Here is a 17,554-nt window from a genome sequence, read left to right as displayed (position 1 = left end):
AATACCATGCCATAAACATAATGTGGTTTGTTTGGTTTTTGTGTAATTGTTTGTGTGCATTTGTGGGCTGCTGTATGCTTAGTCCTCTCATTATCTTTCGAAGCTTCCTCCAGATTCACTAATAGGTAAAGAGAAACAGGTAGGAACAAGGGAAGCATTTTTCTCACTTATGGAATGCCAGGCACACCTAATCCACACATTAACGCTTTTTGAGTACCTGGAAAAGACATTCTTCTTTTCCCAGACACTTTTATAGGTTTGGCATAAAACTCTTGCTGTAAGGTTGAATACTGGATTGTTCGGGGTTTTTTTTGGCTGTGTATTACTTGTATATTATTGTTTTTCCCTGTTTAAAACAGTTTAAACAGTTCCCTGTTTAGAAAAGTTTTAGAAATTTATTTGAGAAAAGTTGTGATTTGCCCAAAGAATTCCTGTTACTGAGTGGAGGTTGAAACCTATATTTACACATGCATGGTCTTGCCTATTGTGCACCTGTGCACCTCCAGAGGTTGTGTATACAAACATATTTATTTCATTGTATTTCATTACAACAAGCTAGCCCCTTCAATTGAGAGTTCTAGGTGTATCTAGGGAGAATCAGCAGGTGCAACTGAACTCTCTAACCTTTCTTTTTTTAATGTGCAAACTTCCATTTCATTTTTTTACATTACATTACATTTTGTATATAAATGTTTTTATATTTTATTAAGTTCATGATTACCGAACTAGACTACTCAATTTAAGCTGCCTGAAAGTTAAGTTATATTTTGCACATTGAGCTAGTCTGAAGTTGCAATGCATACCTTTCAAAATTTAACATTTCAAAATGGATGTAATTTCAGCCTATAGTTATAATGAGAACCCCAACTTTTATAAACTCCTATCTGGAAATATCTCTTCTCCCCTAAAAAAAAGTCCTGTCAGCATTCCAAGTAATGCACCCATAGAAAGTAGAACTCTGAGGCAGGCAAATTCCTCAAAGAACAATTTATTGGATACATCATATTGGCACAACTCGTGAAAGTGAACTCTGAAAGTTCCTGCGGCTTTCACCTAATTAAAAAGTAAAAGTTTCCTCTTTCTCCCCACGTCACTGGTCACGCTGTCCAATAAGGTGCTGGCCAGTTGCTTGGTTACTTCGCTCCACCTCTGGCCACTCACCTGTGAGAATGTCCTTGGTTCCCACAGGAAAATTTTATTGTTTTGGCTACAAAACCCCCATTTAGCTATTTCCCCCCTCCCTCTGTTGTGTGGCAACCCAGAAGCCTCCAACATGGCCTCAGCCAGGTTCACTTCAGGGTTAACAATTCCCTTATTTCATAAAATACACAGATATCCGGAGAAAGAATAGGAAAAAAAACCCCTTAAGACATTCAAAATGGTGATTAGCCCTGTAGGCTAATTTTAAACAACATCTAGACCAGGGGTGGGTTCTACTTACCTTTACTACTGGTTCGCATCGTGCCCGCATGCGCAAATCACTTTTGATGACGTTCGGATCAGTGGGTGGAGCCTCCCACCGGTTTTTCTACTGGTTCTATAGAACCGGTCCGAACTGGGGGCAACCCACCACTGATCTAGACAAGTTTAAAACTAAACATCAAAGCTCCTCCTTGATGTATTAGATTTGACAAGGTCAAATTTTCAACCTGGTGCTCAAAAGTGGGTCTCCCAAAGGTATGTATAGGACTCCAGAGGTGAAAAAACAAAATCTGGAAACATGAGGTAAGGCTGGCCAAAGTCCTATTTTGGAATAAGAAGTGACAGGAGACAAAATTTCACAGACATTCAATACTTCCTGTTGCCTATTTTCCTGCTCCATATTATATTCCCAAACTGGTTTCACCAAGATATTTTTTGTATGGGAATCCTTCTGCCATGTACAGCTTTACTTTAGTTTTCACTTTATTTCTTGTATCTGTTTTTTCCTCTTCTTACAAAATTGTTTGTATACAGTACACAGTATTTTCCCATATAGTTCTAATGTTATATCGGGGTTATATTTGCATAAGTTACAAAGAGATGTAAATGTATAAATAAATACCGTATTATACGCTAAGGACATTTCTATACATATTCTACAGGCCATGATTATCATATTATATAATTCATTTAAATAGAAATAAAAGACATCACTTCTTGGTATAAAAGATTTCATCTGGATGACTATTCAGTTGCTAGATAATGATATATACCTTAATGTTTATTCCTATGCCTTTATAGGATTCTTTATCTTCAAACTAGACATAGATTGCACAATCTTTCAAACAGAGGACTTCCCCTGTAAAATATGACTGCTATTATGGCTAAATTAAACACACATGACCCAGCATCAGACATATGATACAATTATTGCTGAAAATGTGGTGTATTTAGCGCAAGAACTTTACCTCAGAGCACCTGCTGTGGTAAGTTAAGATATCCATTCAGTATGGAAAAAGATGGAGGTTCCCACCTTCACAGGACTTCTTCCTTCAGACACTTATATTAAATGCTAAAAGCCCAGATTTCTCCAGCAGAAGCAGTTTTATACATTCTGAATATGTAGACCTGGTCATCCAATCTTATGTATACAGTGTTCAGAACAATTTTCAGAATGCCTGGATGCCTTGCATTCAACAATAGCCTCCAGTAATACTGGAGGCTAAAACATATGGAGAATGGTTGCTGGAATTGGGGATGTCTAGTTTAATGAAAAGAAGGACTAGGGGCAGAGGTGAGTTTCAAATTTTTTTACTACCGGTTCTGTGCGTGTTGCTTGGTGGGCGTGGCATGGCTTGTGGGCGTGGCAGGGGAAGGATACTGTAAAATCTCCATTCCCACCCCAGGGGAAGGATACTGCAAAATCCCCATTTCCTTCCGATCAGCTGGGACTCGGGAGGCAGAGAATAGTGGGGGCGGGGCCAGTCAAAGGTGGTATTTACCGGTTCTCCGAACTACTCAAAATTTCCACTACCGATTTTCCAGAACTGGTCAGAACCTGCTGAAACCCACCTCTGACTAGGGGACATGATAACCATGTTTCAATATCTAAGGGGGTGCCACAAAGAAGAGGAAGTCAACCTATTTTCCAAGGCAGGAAAAAGAAGCTGTGGATGGAAACTAGTCAAGGAGAGATCCAACATAGAACGCAGGAGGAATTTCCTGTCAGTTAGAACAATTAACCAGTGGAATGATTTGCCTCCAGAAGTTATGACTGCTCTAAAACTGGAGATTTAAGAAGGAATTGGACAATGATTTTTTTGAAATGGTATAGGGTTTCCTGTTTGAGTAGGGGGTTCAACTAGAAGACCTCCAAGGTCCCTTCCAACTCTGTTATTCTGTTAACAATCTGTTATATAATTGGGATTATGCTGATTACAGCTGCAGAGGCACCTCTTTATTTCTTAAAAAAATGACTCATTCTTCTCTAGAAAATAAAATTTAAACAACAAAATATTAACGGCTGGCTTGCCTTTTTAAAGAATGATCTTTAAACATACAATTCTGTTTAACAACAAAGTCAGCTTCCTCATTTGAATGCAAAAATCTCTCTGTCCCCCTCCTTTCCCTTTCTTAAACTGATACTTCTGAAATGAATACTTTGGTAGCTAGATTATTATGATCTAAAACACAAACATGACAGTGTGATGCGTTACATTTGCTAAACAACCAAATACAGCAACACAAGTCTTTACAATGGGTAGAATAGACAGGAATGTAACAAGATGAGAAAATAAAGTTTCTTCCTTTTAAAAAATCCTGTCAGTGATTAAATGCAATGAGTCACAATTCTTATTAAAACAGCAAGCAAGGAGAAGCATAGAAAAAATACAAGGAAGGGTTAACAAAAGCATGAACTGAGATTCACATAAAACCGTTGACAGCTTAATTGCTATGTTGACAGAACTTGCTGTTTTGGAGCTGATGGTACTTTCCTCTTCAAACTTTTGTGCTGCATTGTAGAAGAGGCCTACTATCAGAGACGCTCCCTCTTAATGCACCTGCTGGCAGACAGGATATGTGTAGGTGGCTCAAGGAGCCCCAGGAGCAGAGAACAACTGGTTGAAGAACCACCTGAAAGATAACTGTGATTCAAAAGAAAGAGGGGTTGATGGACTTAGATAGTCAGATAAAGGATTGTTATAGTTGCTCCAAGCTCAGATCATAAGTCAGAATGAGATAGTTCAAAATATACTTTTATTTATCCAGGGTTGAGTAAATATGTCTGATGTACTCAGTTCAAATTCTGGGTCTCCCAAAGATTGAGTTTATTTTTCTGCAGAGTTGTGTTGAACTGTAAGAAGCAGTACTGTATACAGTTTGTATAGTGGCAATTTGTTAGCAGGGGATTCTCCAGTCAGAAATGGCATCAGAAGCTGGGTGAGAAGACTTTAGTTGGTTGTCTGGGAAAAACAAAGATAAGTTGTTCCTCTTTGTTGTTCATCTGGAACCAAGAGTGACAGGAATGATAAATACTGCCAAGGGACAATGTAGGAATCCATTCTGTCTTGAATCTTCCTAACGTGATTTCCCACCTGGAACTTCTTTCACAAGGTCAAATTGCAGTCATTGCAACATCCCCTTGAGCTTCTTCATGTTTGTGGGTGCAACTAAGCTCCTGTAAACAAATCCTTCTTCGGTGGGCCTCTTCCCATTTTCCTCTATCGTTCTGATCACATTATTTAATTTCATGGAACCATGTTGTTTTAATATCCCCCCTCAATTTAAATAGGCCCCTCACTAGAATTCTGCTAATCTAAAAGAGCACACAATAGATACAAACTGAAGGTAAACCACTCCAAACTCGATTGCAGAAAATATGTCTTCAGTAACTGAGTGGTCAATGCCTGGAATGCACTACCTGACTCTGTTGTTATATCCCCAAACACCCATAACTTTAACCTTAGACTGTCTACTGTAGACCTCACCCCATTCCTTAGAAGTCTGTAAGGGGTGTGCCTACTGTCCCTGTCCTACTATCTCCATTTATTTGTACCCATTTACTATGTTCATATTTATGTTTATACTTATACCTGTTATAATAATAATAATAACAGAGTTGGAAGGGACCTTGGAGGTTTCTAGTCCAACCCCCTGCCCAGGCAGGAAACCTTACACCACTTCAGACAAATGGTTATCCAAATTTTCTTAAAAAATTCCAGTGTTGGAGCATTCACAACTTCTGCAGGCAAGTTGTTCCACTGATTAATTGTTCTAACTGTCAGGAAATTTCTCCTTCGTTCTAATTTGCTTCTCTCCTTGATTAGTTTCCACCCATTGCTTCTTGTTCTACCCTCAGGTGCTTTGGAGAATAGTTTTACACCCTCTTCTTTGTGGCAACCCCTGAGATATTGGAACACTGCTATCATGTCTCCCCTAGTCCTTCTTTTAAACTAGACATACCCAGTTCCTGCAATCATTCTTCATATCTTCATATCTTTGACAAACTAACTAACTAAATAAAAATAAATAAATTTAAGAAGACTTCATAGGAAGAAAAGGAGTGAGACTATCAGAATTGGTGATAATAAGGTCTGCCAAATAATTAGCACAGTTCTTGTGATAAAATCCCTCTTTGCTCTTTGTAGTTATCATAAAATCCCCCTTTGCTCTCTGTAGTTATAAGAGAGAGGTGGTGTTTTTTTTAGAGATCCATCTCATTGTCTCCCAGTCTTTCATTTTTAGAAACTCTGTGATCAGGGAAAATCCAAAAGACTCCATGCTTTGCCAGAGGAGCTGATCTTTATTCTGCACTGCTCAGATTTATTAACTACTGAATTTGCTCAACTACAGTCCTAGGAGCATTCAATAATTCACCAAAAAAAACACTACAGGTTTTTTTTAAATGTATATATATATTGTTCCCCCTGATGCCCACAGTCTATTTATCCATACACATTTCTTTATGTTTCTCTGGTGGTTTACAAAATATTTCCTCTGATGCTGGTGGTTGAAATGAAAGGTTGGTTTTTAAACTACCAACAAATGCAGAAAACTCCCAAAAGCCTGCTGTTCACCATGATAGGGCATCAGAGAATCTGTGGCATTTACTGTGGAATCTCAGTAAATCTAAAGTTTATTATTGCATAAAATGGTGGCTAGGGAAGATCAGTTCATAAAATTATTTATCAAATGATAGTGGGAGGTTGAGATGACATGAAGAGGCTTCGGAGCTTCAGAATGAAAAAGGGGTATTATTTCATATATTATTATCTTATTCACATAGTATTATCTCCTCTCTGAATAGATATTATGAAGCAAGCAAAAGAAATAGTTTCATACCCACTTGCCAGTAGGTGCACAGCACAACTGCCTCATATACCTTTTCCAGAAAGAACAGTTTCATTCTCAAAATTGTTGCCCTAAACCAGAGCAAACTCAAGACCCGTGGGCCAGATTTGGCCCGTGGGGTGCTTAGATCTGGCCTATGGGGACGACCTGGAAACAGCAAAAGAGGTGAGGTGAAGCCAGCAAAAATGGAGCCTCTGACACGAGCGACATCAAGCTGGCCATGCTCACCCCTGGCTAAGCTGCCTTCCCCCCGTCCCTCAGAGGTCAAACACAACCCTGATGTGGCCCTCAATGAAATCAAGTTTGACACTCCTGCCCTAAACAGTGACAAGTAGTCCTTGACTTACAACGGTTCATTTAGTGACTGTTCAAAGTTACAATAGCACTGAAAAAAGTGACTTATAACCATTTTCACACTTATGACCGTCACAGTATCCCCTCCCCATGGTCACACAATCAAAATTTAGATGCTTGGCAAATGGTTCCTATTTATGACAGTTGCAGTGTCCCAGGGTCATATGATCCCCTTTTGCAATCTTCTGACAAGCAAAGCCACATTCCCTACCAACCATGTTATTAACTTAATCACTGCAGTGATTGATTTAATCACTGTGGCAAGAAAGGTCATAAAATGGGGCAAAACTCAATAAATGTCTTGCTTAGCAACATAAATTTTGGGCTCAGTTGTGATTGTAAGTTGAGGACTATCTGTATATAAAATAGGTAACTAACTAACTAGCCTGAATATTGTTTTTTCCTAGCATTTCTAGTATCTCATTTATTCTCCAAAATACACTGTATTGGCTCTGAGCTGTGATTAATATCTTGGAGCAATATTATGACAGTAAAAGTTTCAGGAATTGGGGGAAAGATAGAATTAATCAAGAGAAATGTGGGATTCACAGGAGAATGGCAACTAGAAGCAGGATAATGTAAGATGAAATGTGGCTAACGTCACTCCCCTTCAGATTTTGATATCCTTGCAATACTGTTCACAAACATAAACTCCACATATAATAGCACACATTTCTCCAGTTGTTGAGTTGGACCAATGGGGGTGGGGGGGGATGAGTTTCTCCGGGACTAATACAATCAGTTGGTGGGGTAGATTTAAAATGATTCAGTGATCACTCAGGGACAAGATCATGAAATAGATGGGGGAGAATCCCATCCTACACGAACATTATAACCAACTGGTGAAAGAGCTGAGGTAGATAATCAATTAATCATTTGGGGGTGTCGATAGGCACTTTTAATTTTGAAAACCCTGTCAACTCTAGTCATACAGGACTTACAGGTTTTTGAAGGTGCACCCACTCACACATCACACTGCCAATATTCTAATAGTTTCTGCCAAGACACTTTCCCAAGTACCTGTTCCCAGAAGAGTTCAAAACTTGGAATCAACAGAAGTCTAAACCGGATTATGCATCAGGTTCTGATGAGTCCTCAATCCGAAACTGAACTGATCTGAGTCACAGCTGTCTGGATCAAAGCAGGAGTCTTGTAAAACAGTTTGAATTTGCATTTGAGAAATATTTATTTATCAAATCATATGGCCATCCATCTCACAAAATAAGGGACTTTATAACAATTAATTTAAAAAAACCCCAATGACTGTATATAAAACTTTTTTTAAAAAAACCCCTATTATTTATTTATCAACTTTATATGGAAATGTTGTAGCAATACCACTAGGAAATCATTCCTTTTCCTACCAATCTTTAGATTATTTCTCTTTAACATCTGAACAGGTGTATGGAAGTGATTTATTTCATTTTACCTTGGAATGAAGTGCAGTTAAGCATAGGAATATAAAAATAATTTTACCACCAGTTCTCCTGAGTTAGGATTGGAAACCTCTGTCGAATGAAATCTGGCTGATACTTGTCTTTTCTCAGTAAGCAAAAGAACAAAAAAAAATATATCAGGGAAACAAAAGTTTCTTGAAGGAAGCTGTTAAGAATTAACAGTGGTAATTATATTTTTTTAAAAAACAGAGAAATTTATGTTATAGAAGTCTCTGATGGGGAAATTTCTATGTCAAAAAATGAAAGCAGTTTCTATACTTGGAAAAAGATTCTCAGGCAGTTTAAATATAGCAACAATGTGGATTAGATGTGTGTAGCAATATTCAATATGTGAGGAGACACTTTTAACTGTAGATTATTAAAAGGTTCTACTGTATTTTAGCCAGATTCCAAGCAAAAGAAGTATCAAATTTGAATAGTTAGTTAAGTGTGTCAAGTTCAGTTTTTGGTGATCACATGGCCAAATGCTTGCCATTTTGATCTGATTTTAGTAATAATCTGTAGCTATTCCAATGACATCCAGTATTCTTTTAAACCCCATTGCTTTTCCTTCTTCTACTTCCCTAAAATCTTGCCAAACATAAACATATTTTCTGGTCTATCATTGTCTTGCATCACTTGGACCTTATCCTAATAATGTAGACCATAAAGATGACTAGATGTTTATTGGAGGTTTAACAGTTTAACAGAGTTGAAAGGGACTTTGTAGGTCATCTAGTCCAACCCCCTGCCCAAGCAGGCCCTACACCATTTTTGACAGATGGCAGTTCATTCTCTTCTTGAAAGCCTGCAGTGATGAAGCTCTCACAACTTCTGAAGGCAAGCTGTTCCATTTGGTTGATTGCTCTCACCATCAGAAAATTTCTCCTTATTTCCAGGTTGAATCTCTCCTTGTTCAGTTTCCATCCATTATTCCTTGTCTGACCTTCACGTGTTTTGGAAAATAGCTTGAACCCCTCCTCTCTATGGCAGCCCCTCAAATACTGTAACACTGCTATCATGTCTCCCCTGATCCTTCTCTTCACTAGACTAGCCATGCCCAGTTCCTGCAACTGTTCATTGTATGCATTAGCCTCCAGTCTCCTATGGATCCAAACATTCCTATTTAACTTCCGCTTTCATCGCTTACAGTAGCTTTTTTTCATCCTGATTCCTTTACTCATCGTTCCTGGGAATTTTGAGAGTTGCAGTCCCAACATTTTTGGTGGTAGCCAGGTTAAAGAATATAGATTGAACTACAGTATAGGGATAGTACTAAACTCGTGGTCATAGGATCATGACATTATGGGAATTGTAGTCAAACATACCTGGAAATGTCAGGTTCAAAAAAGTGACTTATTGTCTTTTGTGTATCATCTTCTGGGAAGATGACCTATTTAAGACCGACAAAATGCCAAATATATTACCGAACAGTTCTTTTCTAAAAAATTAATGATGTAAACAGAACACCCCAATATTCTTTCCTACCACTTTGTCACTGAGCAATGGGTGAATACAGGATAGACACCAGTGTAATTTAATGGTTTAAAGAATTAGGCTAGAAACTGTCGTAGGCACAAAGCCAGCTGCATAACTTTGATACAGTCCCCCTCTCTCATTCCTAGGAAGAAGGCAATGGTGAGTCACTTTTGAAAATGTCACTATGAAAACTTTATGGACTTGTTTATGTAGATGCTAGGAATGAAGACTGACTCTAAAGCACACGAAAAAGAAAACCATGTTTAGCTCAAGGAAATAATGATATTTGGCAAATATGGAAAATAAAATAAGGGGTAGCTGATTAGCTTATGAGTTAGCAAAGTCCTCCCTCCCTCCCTCCCTCCCTCCCTCCCTCCCTCCCTCCCTCCCTTCCTTCTTCTCAGCAGTGAATCTTGCCTGAACTTAAAAGTTCAGTAGAGTTGGGGCTCTTAAATGGGAAACTTCTAGGGCAGTTTCTTAAACTATCCAACTTTAGGATGGGTGAACTCCAACTCCCAGAATTCCTTGTCCATAATGCTGGCTGAGAAATTCTAGGAGTTAACATCCACACATCTTAAAGTTACTAAGATTGAGAAATATTTTTCTAAGGAATCCCAAGGCAGCAGGGAAGTTAAAACATTGCCCCCCCCCAAAAAAAAGAAAAAAAAAGAAAAAAAAAAAAAGAAAAAAAAAGAAAAAAAGAAAAAAGAAAAGAAAAGGCAATGGCAAAACTTTTCTAAGGAAAACAGAAGTCAAACTTGATTTAGGAGCCTCTTTTCCTTTTTAACTTTCTTGCCATCTTGTATAAGCTGATAAACTTTCCTTCCTGGATCACTGAATTCTTAATATTGTATCATTTTTGCCAGGTGTCTCATATATGTGTCTTGAATATCAGAATGCACCTTCTTGAATATAGAAAATTTTTCAATTAATATTTTTTCCCCTTAAGAAAAGAATATGAAATGTACCTGAGACCATTTCCTCAACAATTTAAGTATGAACGAGGACTAACTGAAATTGGTATTAGGAGCTGTGGTCAACTGGCCTAGGAAAATGATACAAACAAGAAACAATTCCCTGGAAAAATATGATTTCAAGACAGTTGTACGGTGAATCTGGAAAAAATATGATTTCAAGACAATTATATGGTGAATCATTCGCAGGTCTCCCCTCCCCTCCCCTCCCCTCTCCTCTCCTCTCTTCCTCTTTCCTTTCCCCTCCTCTTTTTATTTTTGCCTTTGGTAAGTATTTGAGCATTTTTTTTATTGGTCCAAAGAAATCAATCAAGTAATTTGTAAATATCCACCCTTAAATTTGTCTGGCTCTGTTTCCCACCATAAAAGAAAAAAAAATGCTTCCAATAAATTTAAAGGCAGTAAATAATGGCATTTCTTGTCATTTGGTTGTGACAATATTACCGTATGAAAATATCTTTTCTATGAACAGATTTTGGGGTTATTTATCACAACAATTCATTTTCAGGCTAAGTAAATTAATGAACTGTGAACAACTGTGGTGAATCTATATTTGATATTATCATATATATTTGATATATCTAAGCAGGCACTAGCCACCAAAAACTGAGATTATCTTTCTTTGATAGTTGAGGCTTTCACAGCTTGCTGTTCCACTTTAGGACACTGCTGGTGGCCAAACATATTATTTAATATTATTCTATTTATCCACATTTTATGGTTTTCCTCTTTTAATCATATCCAGTTTTGCAGACCACATCAATTCTTTGAATGTAGCCCTTGGCATGCCACAAAAGACACAGTGCAAGCTTTAGCCTCAACATGTTACTTAAATTCTAGGCCAATTTTAGAAATGTAATCTCATGGCTAATAAACCATTAAAATAGATCCTTTAAAACTGAGCTGAGAACAGAAGCACAGCTCATCTTTTGTGTTTCTAATCTTTGCTTTCAGACCACTAGACTATCAAGTTATCAGGCATAAACGTTCATTATCCCCATTCAATGCATAGCACAGATTATGTTCAAGATCAAACATCAGCTCAGCATCTTCCTGAATATACCTCATTTTCCTAAGTGATAGAGACAGTGGGATGGGAATAAAGCAGAGAAATACAATAATTGTTAAGATCACAGATGCAGATATTCTACCTATATTCTATTAGTCAAGCTATAAATAGCCAAACTATAATTATTGCAAATGTATGTTTCCCAAGCATCACTTTTGATAACTGGTTTCCCATCAAGAACATCTTCCTTTGAACCTAGAAATGACCAGCTAAAAGAGGCCACAACAGTCCACAAGAGAAGAAACTGTAAACTCACAAAATTTGTTTTTCCTCACCATGTACATGTATACATCTGGAGTAGATTGTGTTGTTTCTCTATGTCATGTAATATATGTGGCTATGTGGGTACATGGATACACTGAGAGCATATGCACCAAGACAAATTCCTTGTGTGTTCAATCACACTTGGCCAATAAAAAAATCTATTCTATTCTATTCTATTCTATTCTATTCTATTCTATTCTATTCTATTCTATTCTATTCTATTCTATTCTATTCTACTCTACTCTACTCTACTCTACTCTACTCTACTTTATTCATTCATTCATTCATTCAATTTATTTATTTATTTATTCATGTTTATGTAGTGTATATTGGAGGTGATAACCTTTTAAGAATCTGTATGTAATGAAATTTCATTTTAATGTATGCCGATTAGTATACATTTAAAGTGGCAATAAAGTTATTCTAAGTCTAAGTATGCTTATATATTTAAGCAAACAGAAGTTTATGTCAACATTGATTAGGAGGGCATCAGACATCTAAATACAGAAAAATATAAACAGGATGAAAGGGCAATCAGTTGTCTACCAACAGATCTTAATTTATTATATCTATATAATAAAGTATTGTTTTCCTTCAAAATATTGATTCAGAGTGTTATAATATTGAAGATCTGTAACAAATTTGCAATTGCCTTTCATTCAAAGCTTCTTTACTATTTTCTCTCTCAACATAGCATGATTCCATTAGAGATGGATTAAAATTGATTAAATTGACCGACATTGTCCCAAGAGCCAAAAATGAATTTATTTTTAAACAGCTTCATGTGTATAAATCTATCTAATAATCTAACTAATGAATGTGTAATACAATCTCTTCCACGATTCTAGTACAAATCCAGTTATGTTACCGGAAGCCAGCTAAACCTTTTAGATCTCGCTTTCAATGTGCCCTCTTCGTGAAGATTCGAAAATGGGATTGGGAAAAAAATAATAATTTTCCAGCTTTGGTGGCTAGATGTAGACTTGATCCATCTCAGAACCATCACCAACCAAATTAAGGACTGCATGGATCTTTGAGTTTGGCTAGTTCATGTTAACATAAATTTCACAGACTCACTTCTCCTAAATAAGATCTTAATCTAAAGACAAATTTCTAGGACAGTGTACTGCAACCTGGGTACTGGTATGGGATTCCCCAGCCATCATAGTCATTTTAAAAGGTGAAACTCTGATTGTAAAGGGCAACTAAGTTGAGGAAAGGATCAAGTTGTTTTAGGGATCTCAAAAGGATGCTCCGGGATCTATTTGGATTCCAAGCAGGAGTGAAATGCTCCCGGTTCGGACCGGATCGCCTGATCCTGTAGTGATGGCACCAGGTGGTTCGGAGAACCGGTAGCAAAAACACTGCCCCCCCATGCCAAGCTGAGCCACGTGATCATCAGGTTTTTTTTTACTTTTAAAAGCATTTTTTCTTCCGCCGAAAAAATGCTTTTAAAAGTGAAAAAAATAGCCTCTGATGATCGTGCGGTTCAGCTGGGATCATCAGAACCCTTTAGAAACATTTTTTCTACAGCCTCTTCGGCCAAAGAGGTTGTAGAAAAAATGCTTTTAAAAGTAAAAAAAAAAAAAAAGTTGGCCATACCCACCCAGTCACATTACCCCCTCACCAAGCCAGGCCCAAAGAACCAGTAGTAACAAATTTTACATTTCACCCCTGATTCCAAGTCATTGGGAAGATTTCTAAAACAGATAGTTTGCATCAGTGATGGGTTGCTGCCAGTTCGACCCAGATCGGGCGAACTGGTAGCGGTGGCAGGAGGCTCCACCCACCCACCGAGATGCTTTTGCGCATGCCCGCAAGCAAACCAGTAGTGACGGGTTTTGAAACCCGCCCCTAGTTTGCTTGCATGCAGCTCCATTATCAAAAAGGAAAGAAAGAATTCTGCTGTTATCCTGCAACCAATACATCTTCCTCACCACAGTTCAATGGAGCTCTATTTTGTTTGTTTTATTACTATATCCCCAGATATAGTCTCTGGGTTGGACCATGAAACTGTTATTAAAGATAACTCAATCACCTGGAGAGTTATCCAGTAAATAATTTGTTCTAGGCAAGCACCACTACAAACAATTTCCATCAATTTGTGTCAATTGCAGCCAATCACTACTCTTAAATTTCGGGCTGCTTGACCTCGTCCTATAGTATGAAATGTTCATTGTACAAAGCTTGCCACATTTAATTGCAAACACAGTCCTGAAAGGGACATGTGGAAAAGGTCACGTCATGAAGTCTTTGAAGAATTTTGAATGATGTTTAGAAAGAAATTACATACTTATTCCCACAGGAGGTTTAAGCAATGAAGCTCATTCGGTACGTGGCCAGCAAAACCCAATATAACTTTATCTGGCGTCACAATAAAGTATGCGCCCAAAGGAATGTGATTATATTAAATTATACTGAAGTTCCATTTCAGTCAGGATGCTGCCAGAATAAAATAAACAATAATAATTAGAACATAAAAGTGGAAACACTTAAAGCACTTTACGATGACAAATTATTTGAACTCGGCTTCAGAGGGAATTATATGTCATCCTTCATTGGTGCTGAAAGATGCATCAAAGAACAAGGGAGAATGCATTCATAGATACTTATTCTCCTTGTGCCAAAAAGGAGGGAGAACCTGTTGCCCCTCAGGCACAGAGAAGCCATAACTCTTGACATCATGGTCAAGAGGAAGGAATTCTGGGAGTTGTAGTTTAATAATATCTGGAGTCTGAATTTTCATACCTACCCCTGATTTAGGTCAAGTAGCTTTTTCTTTGATAAACAAATAATTCCATTCATTTTTTAGAAAGGTGATATGTGTCTGCTAATATTTTATACACCTATAAAATATAAGCTATTTTTGTAAAAAAAAAAAATGTTTTATTTTTATTTGCCTCTGAGGGAAGTTGCAAAGAAATTACATGCATGTAGAAAATACAAGATATGTAAAACACAATGTATATTCAAGAGCACTGCATACAACGCTGCATATAGTGGATAGCAAACTGTGTTGCTGGGATGATCACAAAAACTGTAGAGGGAAAACATGGCAAGCTATAGGGAAAACTCTGTATTTGGGGTAGATTTAAATGAGACAAAATAGAATAATGTGTGGTGGTAGCACTAATTCTGTACCTGTCGGGGTAAGCATTTTAATTCCAAGAACTTTATTTTTGGACATCAGTTTTGTGCTGTTGTGCCATTTGCTTGCCACTAAACACACACACACACACAAAAGAATTAGCAACCTCCATCTACAGTTGCCTGCTTGATCTTCAAAAGCTACCCTGAATGCCACAAAAATAAAAATGGATAAACTCTCATAAGGTATCAAAATTTTGCAAGATTTTATACAAGAACACTAACATCTTGGATGATTGCGTGTGTGCAGCTTAACACTGTGATACTTTCAAAACAAGAACTCAGATGGTTTCACGTGCTGGAATCTCATTAGATTCTCAGTAATTTTTTGGAAGAAAAAAAAAGTGACGGGAGAGGAATGGCAGGAACACTGTCAAAATTATACAACAGCTGATCTAAAACGGATCTAACCCAATGCTAGATTAATAGAATTGATATCCCAGAATTACAAAGGGATTGTAGAACTCCTTTGGTAAGAGCATCTGCTGCAGATTTCATAGCCCGGCTGTCATATCAGACATGAGGATTTATTCAGATAGTCCTCATTTCCAAATTCAGGAATTAACAAGGTGAGAACAACTTTTCGGAGAAATCACCACAGCCTTTTGTTCTTGCATGCCAAGACAGTTGTGCTAGCTATTACCCTACCGCTCCCTCTCTCTTTTTCTCTCTCTTTGTCTCCTTTATTCCTTCTCTGTAAGTAATAAGTAATAAGATACCAGCTAGTACTTGTTAAAGTATCTATCTATCTATCTATCTATCTATCTATCTATCTATCTATCTATCTATCTATCTATCTATCTATCTATCTATCTATCTATCATTTATCATCTATCTATCAGATCTATAGATAGATTTACGAACTATGATCTATCTATCTATCTATCTATCTATCTATCTATCTATCTATCTATCTATCATTTATCATCTATTTATCAGATCTATAGATAGATTTATGAACTTTGATCTATCTATCTATCTATCTATCTATCATCTATCTATCTATCTATCTATCTATCTATCTATCTATCTATCTATCTATCTATCTATCTATCTATCCTTCATGTCTAATTTTCTATCATCTATTATCTACTCTGTTCCTTATCTGTAAAGAATAAAATTCCAGTTAATACCTATCAAAGGAATGAATTGAATCTGTGGGCTCCATGCTGCTAATATCTATATCACACTATTCATGGATTAGGAAATTGATCCTAATTGTCAGAATTGATCCTAATTGTCAGAATTGTTGTTTGGACATGAAACTCTCTGAGTTATTCTTGTCCAGGTCATAACATTTCTGGCTGACTAACTTAACAGGGTTGTAATAAATAAAAGTATTTAAGAATCAGCCTGACTTTGACAGTTATCACCTAGGGAGACAGGCAGGGCAAAAATATGTTAAATACGTACTCATATTTATTTTTTCTAAATAGACATGTAGCTCAAAGAGGATTACATCAAATGCAAAGGAAGCCAATCCATCTTTTGGCTAAACTGTCCCTGAACAACGCTCTGTGTGAAACTAGCACCTGTCCTTCCTTTTTCCTGGTCAGGTATAATTGGACTCTGTTTACAGTGAATCAAGAGCTCCATTGTAAAAGATGACGGGATCCAACTGGGAAGAAAATGCTAGCAAGTATTATTTGTCAGGTCTTTGGTGCGTTGTTTCCTGTCGTATACTCACCTCAAAGAACTGGATGGAGTCCAACCAAGCCTCAATCCTGCTGTATCATTTTTAAAGAAGAGATGCTTGTTTACAGACAAAAGGTAAAGGGGGAGAGAACAATCCACTTATCCCTTTGCACCCCTCCCGCACCTGTGACCTTCACTTCCCAATAATCACCAAGTTAAGTAATATGAATAATCTGACACTAGCGATACATACAAGGAAGCTAAGAATAAGGTTGGGAAATGACCTTGCCTGGCGCACCCATACTTAGCTTTCATGCCTTTGAATGGAATCTTACCAACCAGCCTCAGAGGCAGACGAGAAGCAGTAAGGTCAATTAAACATGGTGGGTTAATACCATATACCCTGATTGTATGTATGAAAATTAAGGAGGGTCTAAACCAGTGTTTCTCCACCCCTTAAAGCCACCGAAATTGAGAAACCTTGGTCTAACCAATACCAATCTTCGTTCTAGATATCTTTGATTTCCTTTTTTCCTGTACCTAAATGAATATGCTTCTGAGCTCAATATTCAGGGAAAGCCAAAAGAAGTTTAGTATACTAAAGGAGCAGCCGAGGAAAGGAATGACAAAGAAACCATTAAATAGGAAAGTAATAAAAGGACAAAGAAAGAGCATCCAGTTCTTGCACATCCCATTCATTTCTTCTTGTTGGGAATAATATTGTTATTCATAAACATGTCTTTTTCCCACCCACAAAGGAAGGCCAGAAAATATTTTATTTATTTATTTAATAATATTTATTTTATTAATTTATTCAATAAACTTTGCCCGCCTCATATACCTGACTCTGAAAAACTCTTGTCAGTCAACAGGAGTGCTGATTTACTATCAATTTATCAGGATCTGAGAACTTGGCAAAAAAA

The 17,554-nt window shown here is 37.2% G+C and overlaps 1 long non-coding RNA gene across 1 annotated transcript; it reads right to left on the bottom strand.

The window, feature by feature from the left end:
* Positions 1 to 1,015: 1,015 nt before the first annotated feature.
* LOC131195778 (uncharacterized) lies at positions 1,016 to 16,923 on the bottom strand. The gene is made up of 3 exons (XR_009154539.1): positions 16,684 to 16,923; positions 14,602 to 14,709; positions 1,016 to 4,426 (listed from the first exon to the last, which is right to left on the bottom strand). It is a non-coding gene; the product is annotated as an uncharacterized LOC131195778 (long non-coding RNA).
* Positions 16,924 to 17,554: the final 631 nt, after the last annotated feature.

Source organism: Ahaetulla prasina, chromosome 3 (assembly GCF_028640845.1).
Source record: "Ahaetulla prasina isolate Xishuangbanna chromosome 3, ASM2864084v1, whole genome shotgun sequence".
NCBI lineage: Eukaryota > Metazoa > Chordata > Lepidosauria > Squamata > Colubridae > Ahaetulla > Ahaetulla prasina.
This window is presented reverse-complemented; position numbering and strand designations above follow the sequence as displayed.